Source organism: Salmo salar, chromosome 11, assembly GCF_965601325.2.
Source record: "Salmo salar chromosome 11, fSalSal1, whole genome shotgun sequence".
Taxonomy (NCBI): domain Eukaryota; kingdom Metazoa; phylum Chordata; class Actinopteri; order Salmoniformes; family Salmonidae; genus Salmo; species Salmo salar.
This window is the reverse complement of record NC_138301.1, coordinates 93,271,269-93,285,933: the sequence shown is the minus strand read 5'-3', so window position 1 is coordinate 93,285,933 and position 14,665 is coordinate 93,271,269. Positions and strand designations below refer to the sequence as shown.

Genomic DNA, 14,665 nt, shown 5'->3' with positions numbered 1-14,665 from the left:
GGAAGTTTTCAAGGATATTTTTTCTATAACGTCTTTTCATGTTTACAAGAGCAGATGCTTCCTTGTCGTTCATTTATTTGCGCTCTGTTTCTATGGAGAATATTTTCTCATTTTTTTCACTGTTAATTGTAGTTTCTTGTCAGAATCAGAATCACCTTTATTCGCCAAGTGTGTTCATGCGTACTCAGAATTGTACTTACTGATTTAGAGACAGATCACAGACAGGAATTTACACAAAGTTCAGATACATTATAAACAAAATGGGTAAAGGGTGGATAAAATGTAGAGTAAAAGCGAATTTATATAGGATATACATGTTTACAGTATAAATATATAGATTTATTATGAGCTAATTTGAAGTGCCCATCCAAATCTGGCAACATGGGAAGTCATGTGAGATGCAGCACTGAAGTTGGACGCAGCAAGAGCCATTCACTTGACTTTGAGAACCCCACATGGGGGAAACATTTACATGCTACATTTAATTGAATAGCTGATGAAATAGGAGCCCTTCGAACAATGCTAGCATTTTCATTGTTGTCAGCTCTCTCTGAAGCATGCAGAATGTCTGGGTTCCTTCACGTGTTTTGCTCCAATGGGCTCCTGTCTTTGTTCATCCACCCCGCTGTACTTTTTAAACCCGCTGACATTTGACACAGTTGCATTTGATATTCTATTCCTGTGATTTTTAAAATTTTTATTTGACCTTTATTTGACAAGGCAAGTCAGTTAAGAACAAATTCTTATTTTCAATGACGGCCTAGGAACAGAACAGACAGAACGACAGATTTTTACCTTGTCAGCTCGGGGATTCGATGTTGTAACCTTTCGGTTACAAGTCCAACACTCTAACAACTGGGCTACCAGCCGCGCCTGTGATTCATTTTAGTGAGCTACTATGATTTCCTTTTCTATTACTGTTTCATTTTACACCACTAAATGCACATTCCTTTCTCCACCACCTTGTACAGTACTTTTCCGCTTGTCAGTGATTGTGTTTTCATAAGTCTTCCGCAGCCACAAGTGAGTCACAAGGCTAATGTACAGTATGTGCCATTCCAAAATCACAGTTTATTTCTTCGACCCCATACAAAGTTAAAGTTCAGGCTTCCCAGTAAGAGACAGCAGAGCTCAGTAAACTTGTTGGTCCATCCGTCTGCCATTGGCTGTGCAGTGAGTTGTCTCCTGCCTTGGCCTTCAAGCTCCAAGCTCCAGCCTGTACGACTACTCTTGATCTGCAGTGAGGCTGTGAAGCCGTGGACAGCTCCGAGTTTGAGCCTCTTCTCATTTGAAGTGATCTTTCTCTGTCAGTCTTCAGCCTGCTTTAGAGTTTAATAAAGGCAGGGGTAAAAGAAGAAATGAAAAGAAAGAAGTGGCGTGAGAGAGGGCTAGATAAGAGAACATTGAGATGAGGCATCTGTCGCTCCTTTCTCTGCATTAAGTGTCTCTGTCTTCTCTGGCTGGATGAAGGGGGAGGGAGAGATGGGCTTCAGGCAATCAAAGAAACCCCTCTCTCCTCTCACTTCTCCCCTCCTCTCTCCTTCTTCACTTTTGACCAACCCCCCCCCCTGCCCTTCTACACACGCATGTAATCATTATAGTCATCTACATGTTTCCCTTGCTTTTAGTGCAATACTTTTCAAGCAAACCTGCAGAAAGGAGCAAGGTGTGTCGCCTAGTGGAGGCTGCTCAGGGGAGGACGGCTCATAATAATAGCTGGAACGGAGTAAATGGAATGACATCAAACACATGAAAAGCATGTGTTTGATGCATTTGATACCATTCCACCTATTCCGCTCCAGCCATTACCACGAGCCCGTCCTCCCCAATTAAGGTGCCACCAACCTCCTGGGGGATAGTAGGCCTATGTGTGTCATAGGCTTACAGCAGAGTACGGGGCAATAGTATGATGCAGTCCCTTGGGTAAATCAAGGTGATTGTAGGGGGGGAGTGGTGGAAATTGGTGACACTCAGCATCTCCTCCATTAAGGATCACTCAATACCATCCATCCACTCAAAGTTAAAATACTAAGTAGTACTCAACTTGATCATCCTCCCCTCAACAGTAGACCTCACAACCCTCCATCTCCTAGATATACTAACCATATTTAGTGCAGAGCAGATATTGATTTTCTCAGGTGATCAGTGGAATGAGGATTTGTTCAACGTCGTATTCAGGCACCATGGCACTACACACTAGTTAGAACATAGACATAGCCAGGTAAAGCTGGTCTGTTAAGCTTAATATCACTAGTATATCTTGGTTGGCCTAGTTTTGGCTTGGAATAGCTCAGTTGATTTGGGTTCAGAGCAAACTCATATCACTTTCTCTCTCAGATCAATGTTGCTTACGGCTCATTGTTTCAGCATATAGAGAGGGAATGAAGAAAGAGGCAGGAGAGAGGGAGGTGAGAGAGATTGGTTGAAGGTGAGTGGGATGGAGAGGGACTAAGGAAGATAGAATAGAGAGACATGAGAAAGGGAAAAATGACAGGGAGAGAGTGGCAGAGAAGAGAGAAAGGAAGTAGAAATAGGTTTGAATGAAGGAAATCTGACGCTGAGAGGGAGGGAGTGGGTGAGAGAGAGAAAGAAACAGAGACAGATGGAGAGTCAGAGAGAGGAAAAAGAGAGAGGCAGTAGAACGCACTACGCTTGGCTGGAGATTAGCTTATTCTGGTGAGGACTGTGAATCTGACAGTGTTAATCTCCTTTCCCATTTTCCGTGTTGTCATGCCCCAGTATGTTTAACTAGGCTTGATAATGAAAAGAACAGCATCCAACTCATTAATTAAATTAGCTCCCCTTATCCTCACATCTGGCCGTGTCTACTCCTCCACACTCCCTCTACTAGGTAGGCGGCTAGGCTACAGCTCTTAGGATTTAATTGACTCTGGACAAGACAGCACACACACCGTTTCACCTTATTTATTTATCTGAACAGAGGCGGCTGCGCTCGGCTGTCATTGGTTATTCTCTAATTCAGTTTTGCCCACAGGTAATGGGGTTATTCAGTGCTGTGGAGAGCTGCAGAGGGGAGGGGTAGGGAGGAGGGAAGGAAGGGAGGGCATTTGCTAGAGCCAGAAACAGGAGAGGATGTTTAGCTGCTCACTAAAAACAAATGGGTACCGGTAAACCAACCATGGGTCATTATAGAATCTATTTTAACCCAACGCATTGAGTAGATTTTTTTTAACCCCGCATTGGGTTATGTAATTATATCAAATCAGTTTACTGGTCGCGTACCCAGTTTAGCAGACGTTATAGCGTGTGCAGCGGAATGCTTGTGTTACTAGCTCCTAACGATGCAGTAGAATGTCAAACAAGTACACAAATAATACATAAGAAAATACAAGATATCAAGAAATGTCGGAATGAATCAAATGAATAACCCAAATAGCACTGTATATAACGCAATCTACACGTATGTACACCGGATGAATTTACACAAGATATACTAATAATGATATGTACATCAGTAGATGTACTAGAGCAGTGGTTCCCAAACTTTTATAGTTCCGTACCCCTTCAAACATTCAACCTCCAGTTGCGTACCCCTCTAGCACCAGGTTGTAAGCCTGCCACACACACACTATACGATACATTTATTTTAACATAAGAATGAGTGTGAGTTTTTGTCACAACCCGGCTCGTGGGAAGTGACAAAGAGCTATTATAGGACCAGGGCACAAATAATAATAATCAATTATTTTGCTCTTTATTTAACCATCTTACATATAAAACTTTATTTGTTCATCAAAAATGGTGAATAACTCACCACAGGTTAATGAGAGGGGTGTGCTTGAAAGGATGCACATAACTCTGCAATGCTGGGTTGTATTGGAGAGTCTCGGTCTTAAATCATTTTCCACACACAGTCTGTGCCTGTATTTAGTTTTCATGCTAGTGAGAGCCGAGAATCCACTCTCACATAGGTCCGTGATTGCAAAGGGCATCAGTGTCTTAACGGCACGATTTGCCAAGGCAGGATACTCTGAGCGCAGCCCAATCCAGAAATCTGGCAGTGGCTTCTGATTAAATTCACTTTTCACAAAACCATTTGTTTCAATTTCGATGAGGCTCTCTTGTTCAGATATCGGTAAGTGGACTGGAGGAAGGGCATGAAAGGGATAACAAATCCAGTTGTTTGTGTCATCCGTTTCGGGAAAGTACCTGCGTAATTGCTCACCCAACTCACTCAGGTGCTTCGCTATCTCACATTTGACATTGTCCGTAAGCTTGAGTTAATTTGCACACAAAAATCATACAATGATGGAAAGGCTTGTGTGTTGTCCTTGTTAATGCAGACAGAGAACAGCTCCAACTTCTTAAACTTCTTAAAGCCTCAATTGTGTCCCGCACATTGAATATAGTTGCGGAGAGTCCCTGTAATCCTAGATTCAGATCATTCAGGCGAGGAAAAACATCACCCAGATAGGCCAGTCGTGAATGAAACTTGTTATCATGCAAGCGGTCAGACAAGTGAAAATTATGGTCAGCAAAGAAAACTTTAAGCTCGTCTCTCAATTCCAAAACACGTGTCAATACTTCGCCCCTTGATAACCAGCGCACTTCTGTATGTTGTAAAAGCGTTACATGGTCGCTGCCCATCTCATTGCACAGTGCAGAAAATACACGAGAGTTCAGGGGCTTACTTTAACAAAGTTAACCATTTTCACTGTAGTGTCCTAAACGTCTTTCAAGCTGTCAGGCATTCAGGCAGCAAGAGCCTCTCGGTGGATGCTGCAGTGTAACCCAGTGGCGTCGGGAACAACTGCTTACACCCGCGTCACCACTCCACTATGTCTCCCTGTCATGGCTTTTGCGCCATCAGTACAGATACCAACACATCTTGACCACCAAAGTCCATTTGATGTCACAAAGCTGTCCAGTACCTTAAAAATATCCTCTCCTGTTGTCCTGGTTTCCATTGGTTTGCAGAAGAGGATGTCTTCCTTAATTGTCCCCCCATAAACGCAATGGACATATAGCAGGAGCTGGGTCCGCCACGTCTGTTGACTCATCCAGCTGTAACGCATAGAATTCAGTGGCTTGTACTGTATGCGAAGCAGTAATTGTTTCGAAACATCTCCTACCATGTCATTGATGCGTCGTGAAACAGTGTTGTTTTTTGAAGGCATTGTCTGTATTGTTGTTTGGGCCTTTTCCCCCAGCATTGTCCCAGCCATATCCACGGCAGCAGGAGTAATTAAGTCCTTCACAATAGCATGGGGCTTGCCTGTCCTAGCCACTCGGTAGCTCACCATATAAGACGCTTCTAGCCACTTTTTATTAATAGTGTCTGTTGGTTTTATACATGTCTTACTACTCGAAATTCGTCTGAATTCCCACTCAAAAAACTCTTGTGGCTTATTTTTCAAATTGCCATGTTTTGTTTCTAAATGTCTGCACAAAAGGGAAGGTTTCATTGAGTTGTGAGATAGTACTTTTGCACATATAACACACTGTGAAAGACACTACTCCCAAATAAGTGAACCCCAAATCAATGTAGTTCTCATCATATTTGCACCTCTTCGATGGTCCAACGTCCCTGTCTGTTCGGTGCTTTCCCGGGTAAGGGGGCAGTAGCTCTTTGGCTGCATCAAATTCACAACTGTCAGTGTCCATGCTAGCTGGGCTAACAACAAATGTAGAATTACTGATGCAATCATTGGATATGCTCGTGGAAGCAGAACAACTTGTGTCGTCGACAGGTGCAGGTGTAGTACTGCTGGTAGTAGCAGTACTACAGTACCAGTAGAGCTGGTATGTGTCTCTATTTTATTCGTTTTTTTCAATGTGAATCACATTTCTATTTGGCATACCCCCGACGGCATTGCGCGTACACCCCAGTTTGGGAATACCTACTCTAATACATGGGACAGCAGCGTTGGCTGTGTGTGTGTGTTTGCTTAAGTGCCAGCCCCTCGTGGCATGCTTGGACAGCCTCGGGTGTAGGTGCAAGCTGGTGGCGCTGATATTTGGCAGTCTCAGCCACGTACACAGGCTTGCAGTGCGTGGCCTCCAGATTGCGAGCCTGACAAAAACTAGGGCAAAGCAGTTGGCTAGGTACTGCTCTGTTTCAGCTGTCGTGGGCAGCCTAGCTGTTTGGAGAAGGAGATGCTTTCGGTATCCTTGAGTGCCATGCATACAGGTACCTTTGAAATGTTTGATTCCTTTTTAATGTAAATTTGATTGGTTTATAAAATAAAGTATATAAAATGAGTGTGTGTGGATGTGTTTAACTATACTTGTGGGAACCAGAAGTCCCCACAAGATTAGTAAATAAACAAAAATTTGACCAACTGGGAACATTTTGTTGGTCCCCACAAGGTCAAATGCTATTCCTAGGGGGTTTAGGGTTAAGGTTAGAATTAGTGTTAGGAGCTAGGGTTAGTTTTAGGGTTAGGAGCTAGGGTTAGATTTAGGGTTAGGGTTCAGGTTAGGTTTTCTGGTTAGGGTAAATCTACTGAATTGGGACTGAATTGTGTGTTGTACAAGACTGTGTGTATGTATGTATGTGCATGTGTTTGTAAGTACATGGTGTGTGTGTGTTTTGTGTGAGTGAGTGTGCATAACCTGGTAGACTGCTAGTGATTGCGGTTCAACAGATGCTGTCTTTCAGTCTCTTGGTCCCAACTCTGATGCACCTGTACTGTCTGTCTTTCAGACGGTAGCCAAGTGAACAGTCCGTGGCTCGAGTAACTGAGGTCCTTAATAATTATCTCTTTGGCCTTCCCTTGATACCGAGTGGTGTAAATGTCCTGGAGGGCAGGCAACGTCCCACCACACCACCATCTGGAGAGTCATGCGGTTGAGGGTGGTGAGGTTATGCATCCCAACAGAATGCTCTCAATGGTGCATCTGTAGAAGTTTGTGAGGGTCTTAGGGGAGGAGGTCGAATTTCTGACATGCCTTCTTCCCCCACGGTGTCAGTGTGGAGAGACCATATCAGGCCTTAAGTGACCATATCCACTGCGGCCCCGTCAATGACGATAGTCAGCGTGCTCTCTCTTCTGTCTCCTGTAGTCCAGGATCAGCTCCTTTGTTTTGTTGAAGGAGAGGTTCTTTTCCTGGCACCACTTCTCCAGGACTCTACCACTGTTGTGTTGTCAGCAAACTTGATGATTGAGTTGGGTTAACTTTAACCCAATTGATGTTTTTAATAACCAATCTATATTATTATATTAATTAGTTTATTTTGTTATTTATCATTCATTAAAAAATATATATTTAGATTAGGAATGATAATATAACTGATTTGTCATGGAATTTCAATGTGATTATTAATATTCGATAGTTGTATTTAATAAGTTTACATTTTAAACACATTACCATTGATACCCCACTCCCACTCATCACCCTCCCTATCCCTAACTCATGGGAAGTAAAAAAAAAAGTTAGAACAAGACAAATACACTGTTTCAAAAGGTCCAGCAAGTGTCCAGTAAATAAAATTACATTGAACATTACACAGGGCTGTGAGCAGTGTAGCTTGTCCCTGAGCTGGTGGACAAATGTTTATTGGCTCTGCCTGCTGGAGGTAGGCAACTGCTTGTTGGTTCCAACATTACAAGTAAAAACAAAGAAGGTTTAGCAGGTCTGTTAGAAATGTCTTTGTCATCTGGATGAGGGCATTTCTCTGCTGCACTTACAGTACAGGTGAACTGCATTGTAGAACTGTTCATATTACAGTAATGCCTGTATACTTACAGGTTGTTTTAGGGTCGTATCATTTCCCCATCCATTCTGTATGATGATTTAGGCAGTGTGCCAGGAATCACCTTCAGGGCCACATCGCCAAATGGGTCTATAGGGGAAACCAACATTTCAAACAAATCTCAAATGATGGATGTGATCAGGAAAACATATTGGATCAGGACATTTGTACAATATGTCAATTTCCATAAGGAATGAATAAAGTATGATGTCAAACGCATAATTATGATAGGCCTAGTATATTCTTCACAGCATCTTACCATTAGAAGGGTTTCACCATCCCCTGCGAGGTCACTTGCCCCTTTCTCCCCCTATGGAAGACAACGACTCACGGCCGATGACACTCCATCACTCATAGTCACAGGTCACCGCTGTATTTGAAAAAAAAAAAAAGATTTTTAAACATTAGCTAAGAGTGAAGAGAGAGAGCTGAAAGGTCTCTGTCTGTCCTAACCTGTCAGCAATGTCAGCAGTCAGTACAGCAGTCTGGTGATGAAGTTGTTGAGGAATGGGATGAGTTATAGGAGGAAATCTCAAGCACTCAGTACCCTCCTTGGCTACCTGAAGAGCTTTATCAGATGTAAGAAAGAGTCAAGGCAACAAAAGAACCAATGCAATAAAAACCAAAGCAATTAATACATTTCAATGCAATAACAACCAATGGAGTGCAATTAATACATTTTAAAACCTATAGACCTATACTGAACAAAAATATAAAAGCAACATACTGAGTACCAGTTCCTATAAGGAAATCAGCCAATTGAAAAAAAATGAATTAGGCCCTAATCTATGGATTTCACATGACTGGGCAGGGGCGCAGTCATGAGCCCACTGGGTAGCCAGGCCCAGACAATCAGAATGAGTTTTTCCCCACAAAAGGGCTTTATTACAGACAGAAATACTCTTCAGTTTCATCAGCTGTCCAGGTGGCTGGTCTCAGACGATCCCACAGGTGAAGAAGCTGGATGTGGAGGTCCTGGGCTGGCGTGGTTACACGTGGTGTGCGGTTGTGAGGCCGGTTGGACGTACTACCAAATTCTCTAAAACGATGTCGGAGGCAGCTTATGGTAGAGAAATTAACATTCAACATTCGGATGGAACATTTCTGGGATCTTTTATTTCAGCTCCAGAAACATGGGACCAACAATTTACATGTTGTGTTTATATTTTTGCACAGTATAGCTAGCTAGCTGGTTTCTGAGCTAGACTCACCTTGGCAGTAATTATTTTAAATCGGGAACAGATTTTTGTCACGTTCGTTGGAATGATCAGACCAAGCCGCAGCGTGAGCAGCGTTCCACATATTTATTATAAAGTGAAACTAAGCAAAATACAAAAACAATATAGAATAAATGAAACGTGACTATAGAGGTGCTACATACACTTACTCAAAATACAATATCCCATCACCCACAGGTGGAAAACATGCTACTTAAGTATGATCCCCAATTAGAGACAATGATTACCAGCTGCCTCTAATTGGGAATCATACACAATCACCAACATAGAAAAACAAACCTAGAACACCACATATAAATAATAAACTAGACTAACCCCCCAGTCACGCCCTGACCTACTCCACCATAGAAATAAAAGCTTTCTATGGTCACGACGTGACAATTTTCCACTCTGTTGTCCTGCACACAGTCAGTGGCTGTAACAATAAAACAATAACAGGTTATAGAGACAACATAGGCCAATTTCATTAAGAAATTGTGACAAGAGTGCAGCTATGAGATATAAAGTAGGGAGATTTTTTATTTAATGTTAGCTAAGCATGCTATCTTGCTAAATGTTGTATTGATTTGGCTAGCTGTATAGCAATTGCTGTGAAGTCACCAAAATTATATGAAATAACAATTGAGGTGTCTAACAAAAAATGTGCTCATTTAAATTACAACAGATAAAGGTTAACATACCTGTTTTCGCTGTCTAGTGGCACAACAAGTGCCAATGGGTTTTGCACAGATTTGATGTCACCCAGCGTCTGTTCGTTGGGTTTTTATTACAAATGTACCTTGTACCCAACCCGTTGTCACTACGAAAACAACCCAGCATTTGGAAAATAATCCAACAAAATGACCCTACAGCCATAAATTTATTGGGTTGTGAAAATATCTCAACGTTTCTTGCTGTGCGGTAATGGGATTCAGCTGTTAGTGTCATGTAATTTGAAACATTTTCCTTCTGGTAATTTAAAATGGGTGTATCTAGCTTTTTAGAATAATTGACAGAGCTGTCAGAAAACGTGTGGCGGGACAGAATTTGCCCCAGTACTTTTCAATCTTGTTTGGTGCCGCCACACCACTGTCACGTGTGCTCCCTCTCTGGCTTCTAGGTCACCAGGCTGCTCGTTAGGGCGCACACCTTTTAAGCGCATAAAGACACTATCCTGGACTCCATCACCTCCTTGATTACCTGCCCTTTATATGTCACTCCCTTGCTTTCTTCCCTAGTCGTCATTGTTCCTGTTTCATGTCGGTGTGCTGTTTGTGTATCTTGTTTTGTTAATTTATTTATTAACCTCTATGGGCTAGGTGGGACGCTTGCGTCCCACCTACTCAACAGCCAGTTGAATCCTGTGGCGCGTTATTCAAATACCTTAGAAATGCTATTACTTCAATTTTTCAAAAATATGACTATTTTCCACCATTTTAAAGATAAGACTCTCGTTAATCTAACCACACTGTCCGATTTCAAAAAGGCTTTACAATGAAAGCAAAACATTAGATTATGTCAGCAGAGTACCCAGCCAGAAATAATCAGACACCCATTTTTCAAGCTAGCATATAATGTCACATAAACCCAAACCACAGCTAAATGTAGCACTAACCTTTGATGATCTTCATCAGATGACAACCCTAGGACATTATGTTATACAATACATGCATGTTTTGTTCAATCAAGTTCATATTTATATCAAAAAACAGCTTTTTACATTAGCATGTGACTAGCATGTGACTAGCATTCCCACCGAACACTGCCGGTGAATTTACTAAATTACTCACGATAAACGTTCACAAAAAGCATAACAATTATTTTAGGAATTATAGATACAGAACTCCTCTATGCACTCGATATGTCCGATTTTAAAATAGCTTTTCGGTGAAAGCACATTTTGCAATATTCTCAGTAGATAGCCCGGCATCACAGGGCTAGCTATTTAGACACCCAGCAAGTTTAGCACTCATCAAAGTCAGATTTACTATAAGAAAAATGTTATTACCTTTGCTGTCTTCATCAGAATGCACTCCCAGGACTTCTACTTCAATAACAAATGTTGGTTTGGTTCAAAATAATCCATCGTTATATCCAAACAGCGGCGTTTTGTTCGTGCGTTCAAGACACTATCCGAAAGGGTAAATAAGGGTGATGAGCATGGCGCAATTCGTGACAAAAAAAATCTAAATATTCCATTACCGTACTTCGAAGCATGTCAACCGCTGTTTAAAATCAATTTTTATGCAATTTTTCTCATAAAAAAGCGATAATATTCCGACCGGGAATCTGCGTTTAGGTAAACAGACAAAAGAAAAGAAAGCATTCGGTCGACTCGGGCACGCGCCTAAGCCCATAGTACTCTGAGCGGCCACTTGCCAAAAGCGATAAAGTGTTTCAGCCAGAGCCTGCCTCGATATCGTTCAGCTTTTTCCCGGGCTCTGAGAGCCTATGGGAGCCATAGGAAGTGTCACGTTATTGCAAAGATCCTCAGTCTTCAATAAAAAGAGCCAAGATGAAAAACAACTTCTCAGACAGGCCACTTCCTGCATGGAATCTTCTCAGGTTTTGGCCTGCCATATGAGTTCTGTTATACTCACAGACACCATTCAAACAGTTTTAGAAACTTTAGGGTGTTTTCTATCCAAAGCCAATAATTATATGCATATTGTAGTTACTGGGCAGGAGTAGTAACCAGATTAAATCGGGTACTTTTTTATCCGGCTGTGTCAATACTGACCCCTAGCCCTAACAGGTTAATTAAATGTATTCACTCCCTGACTTGCTTTCCGACTCTCAGCGTACATCGTTACAAGCACTTTCAAAGCAGCAGCACCAAACGCGTTTACCATTTATTAGTTCATGTCATAGAAAAACGTCTTGCAACAGAAAAGAAAGCTACAAGCCTCCCGACTGAGTTGCGGTCTAAGTCACTGCATCGCAGTGCTGAGGCTCCACTACAGCCTCTGATTTGATCCCAGGCTGTGTCACAGCCGGCCGTGACCGGGAATCCGTGACTACTGAGTCCGTTGACTACTGTCACCTGGACTACTGAGTCCAGGTGACACTCACTTGTCAGTCACAAGATAGGTTTCCTTTCAATTGGTGACTGATTTTCATGCTACTATTCTAAAATCCGCATTAAAACAATATGCACATTTTCCAACTATGTGTTTCCATCAAATTGACTTGTTGCGGATAAAAGGCTGTGCCTTGTTGCGTTATATAGCAAATATTCCCACTCTGTTATTGCATGTGCACCTTAGCCAACAGCTAGCAGATACTTTCTGGGCTAGTCTACATGATGAGATTATTATTGACAAAAGTGCAAGATTAGAATTATTTGTCAAACGGCAGTGAAGCATCGATCAGCATGTCATCAGAATAAGACCCTCAATATTTATTGGAAAGGAGCATCAAGCTGTGATGTTCATCATAACTTATTTCAACTGTATCCTAATAAACTGCATGCTTTCCTGACGAGTTGTAGTGGGAAGAACACACACGTCATCGCGTGACTGCCATGTTTACTTTGATATAATGGTTATTAAATCAATATTTGCACATAAAAGCGTTTCCACCGACATTTCTTGCATAATCCCTCCTTGTCTGGCATATTTGGTTTTGTCGACATTTGGAAAGTTTACTCCAAAAAATGTCTGTTTCCATCAGGCCTGTCATTACATGTTTTATCATGTACTTTACTTGCATAAAAAGGTTAATGTCAAACAGGTTATAAAGATCCTATGAAATTACGGACCACAGTTTACAGTACGGAACCTTCATAAGAATCAACAGTGGCCTCCTATAGGATATATCCTCATACAGGCACTGACATCAACCACTGTGAGCTACTGACATCAACCACTGTGAGCTACTGACACCAACCACTGTGACCTACTGACATCAACCACTGGGAGCTACTGACATCAACCACTGGGAGCTACTGACATCAACCACTGGGAGCTACTGACATCAACCACTGGGAGCTACTGACATCAACCACTGACATCAACCACTGTGAGCTACTGACATCAACCACTGTGAGCTACTGACATCAACCACTGTGACCTACTGACATCAACCACTGTGAGCTACTGACATCAACCACTGTGACCTACTGACATCAACCACTGTGACCTACTGACATCAACTACTGTGAGCTATTGACATCAACTACTGTGAGCTATTGACATCAACCACTGTGAGTGTCTGACATCAACCACTGTGAGCGTCTAACATCAACCACTGTGAGCTACTGACATCAACCACTGTGAGCTACTGACATCAACTACTGTGAGCTACTGACATCAACCACTGTGAGCTACTGACATCAACCACTGTGAGTGTCTGACATCAACCACTGTGAGCTACTGACATCAACTACTGTGAGCTACTGACATCAACCACTGTGAGCTACTGACATCAACCACTGTGAGCTGTCTATTCTTAGCTTAGTCTTACATGAATTGAAACAGAAGCCTTTTTTTTGTTTTATGTAATAAGCTTATGTGACATTATATGATAGAGAGCATAGTTTAAGCATGACCGCTATAGAGACTGGAATGAAAGAATAAAAAAGCTAATACATATTGTAAGTCACATTCCATAAAAGAGTAAACATTTAAAGATAGACTGGTCAATTTGATGGACAAACCCCCATGACAATTCATTCCATCCAGTGGTTTAGCAGAGGGTCTTCATCACAGTGTATCTTCCAGTAAATGGAGTGTAAGTGGTTTTACTAAGCATGAACCAGATAACATGTCAGTGGGTTGAGGTCTGGAACCCCTGGTGGAAGAGGGCTCTCTCTAGCCATTAACACACACTTCCCATGTTCCAATGTCACAGTGACTATTGACACATAAAGGGAAGGAAGTCAGAGGAGCAGCAGACTAGCAGCTCCCCATCGTTAGTCCTAATCCTCATCATATCTTACAATTGACTTAGCCCTGCACAGTACACGCTCCCCAGATGTCACCCTGACATACTGAACGAATGATAAGTGACTGAATGAATTCTGTTGACGGAGCTTTATTGGCTGTCTGACTCAGAGGCTTGACTGACTGCAGCATCGTTGTGGCTTTTTGAGTATCTGGGACATGGGGAGCAAGTACATCCTCACCTGCTGAGAACACTAAGTCTTGGCTGTGTTTAACAGCCCTTCTGCTACCCGCTGGTTCACAGAGACAGTGTTCACGCAGAGACAAAATCACTAAAGTATTGATGAGCTGCATAAGACAGGTGCTGCTGTATTGGTCTGACTCCATGTGAGACTGTTAGCCCAATCTGTATCAATTACTGGATGGATGGGGGAAATGGAGGGTATGCAGCAACTTGACAAGAGTGCCCATGTCTTAAATGAAGAAAAGGTGTTGCTCCTCCTGTTTGTTATGTTATTTCATTAATCAAATATTGAATCAATTTATTATTGTGGAGTAAGTTGAGTTGAATCCGCTGAGGTAGTATCTGTTGTAGTTCAAATTAGGCTGAAGATGTCACATGAGATGACGCTTGAGAAACGAAGCAGGTACAGGGAGTAAAACATTTAATAAAGATGGACATGAAACGAGACAGGAACAGCGTCAGCAAACTAATACTAAAGACAAAAACAATACAATGCAGCAGCGGGGAACTGAGCTGGGGACCTGACAAATATAGGGGAGGAAATGAACAGGTGATAAGTGAGTCCAGGTGAGTTCAATAATGCTGATGCGCATGACGAGGGAAG

At 42.1% G+C, this 14,665-nt stretch overlaps 1 protein-coding gene and 1 long non-coding RNA gene across 2 annotated transcripts in view; one reads left to right on the top strand and one right to left on the bottom strand.

The window, feature by feature from the left end:
- Window positions 1-14,665, top strand: part of LOC106563163 (transmembrane protein 132C) — a 188,877-nt gene that overhangs the window by 49,446 nt on the left and 124,766 nt on the right. The gene's annotated exons all lie outside the window — the stretch shown is intronic.
- LOC106563164 (uncharacterized) lies at window positions 683-9,704 on the bottom strand. The gene is made up of 5 exons (XR_006757640.2): window positions 8,929-9,704; window positions 8,171-8,285; window positions 7,977-8,087; window positions 7,711-7,807; window positions 683-1,322 (listed from the first exon to the last, which is right to left on the bottom strand). It is a non-coding gene; the product is annotated as an uncharacterized LOC106563164 (long non-coding RNA).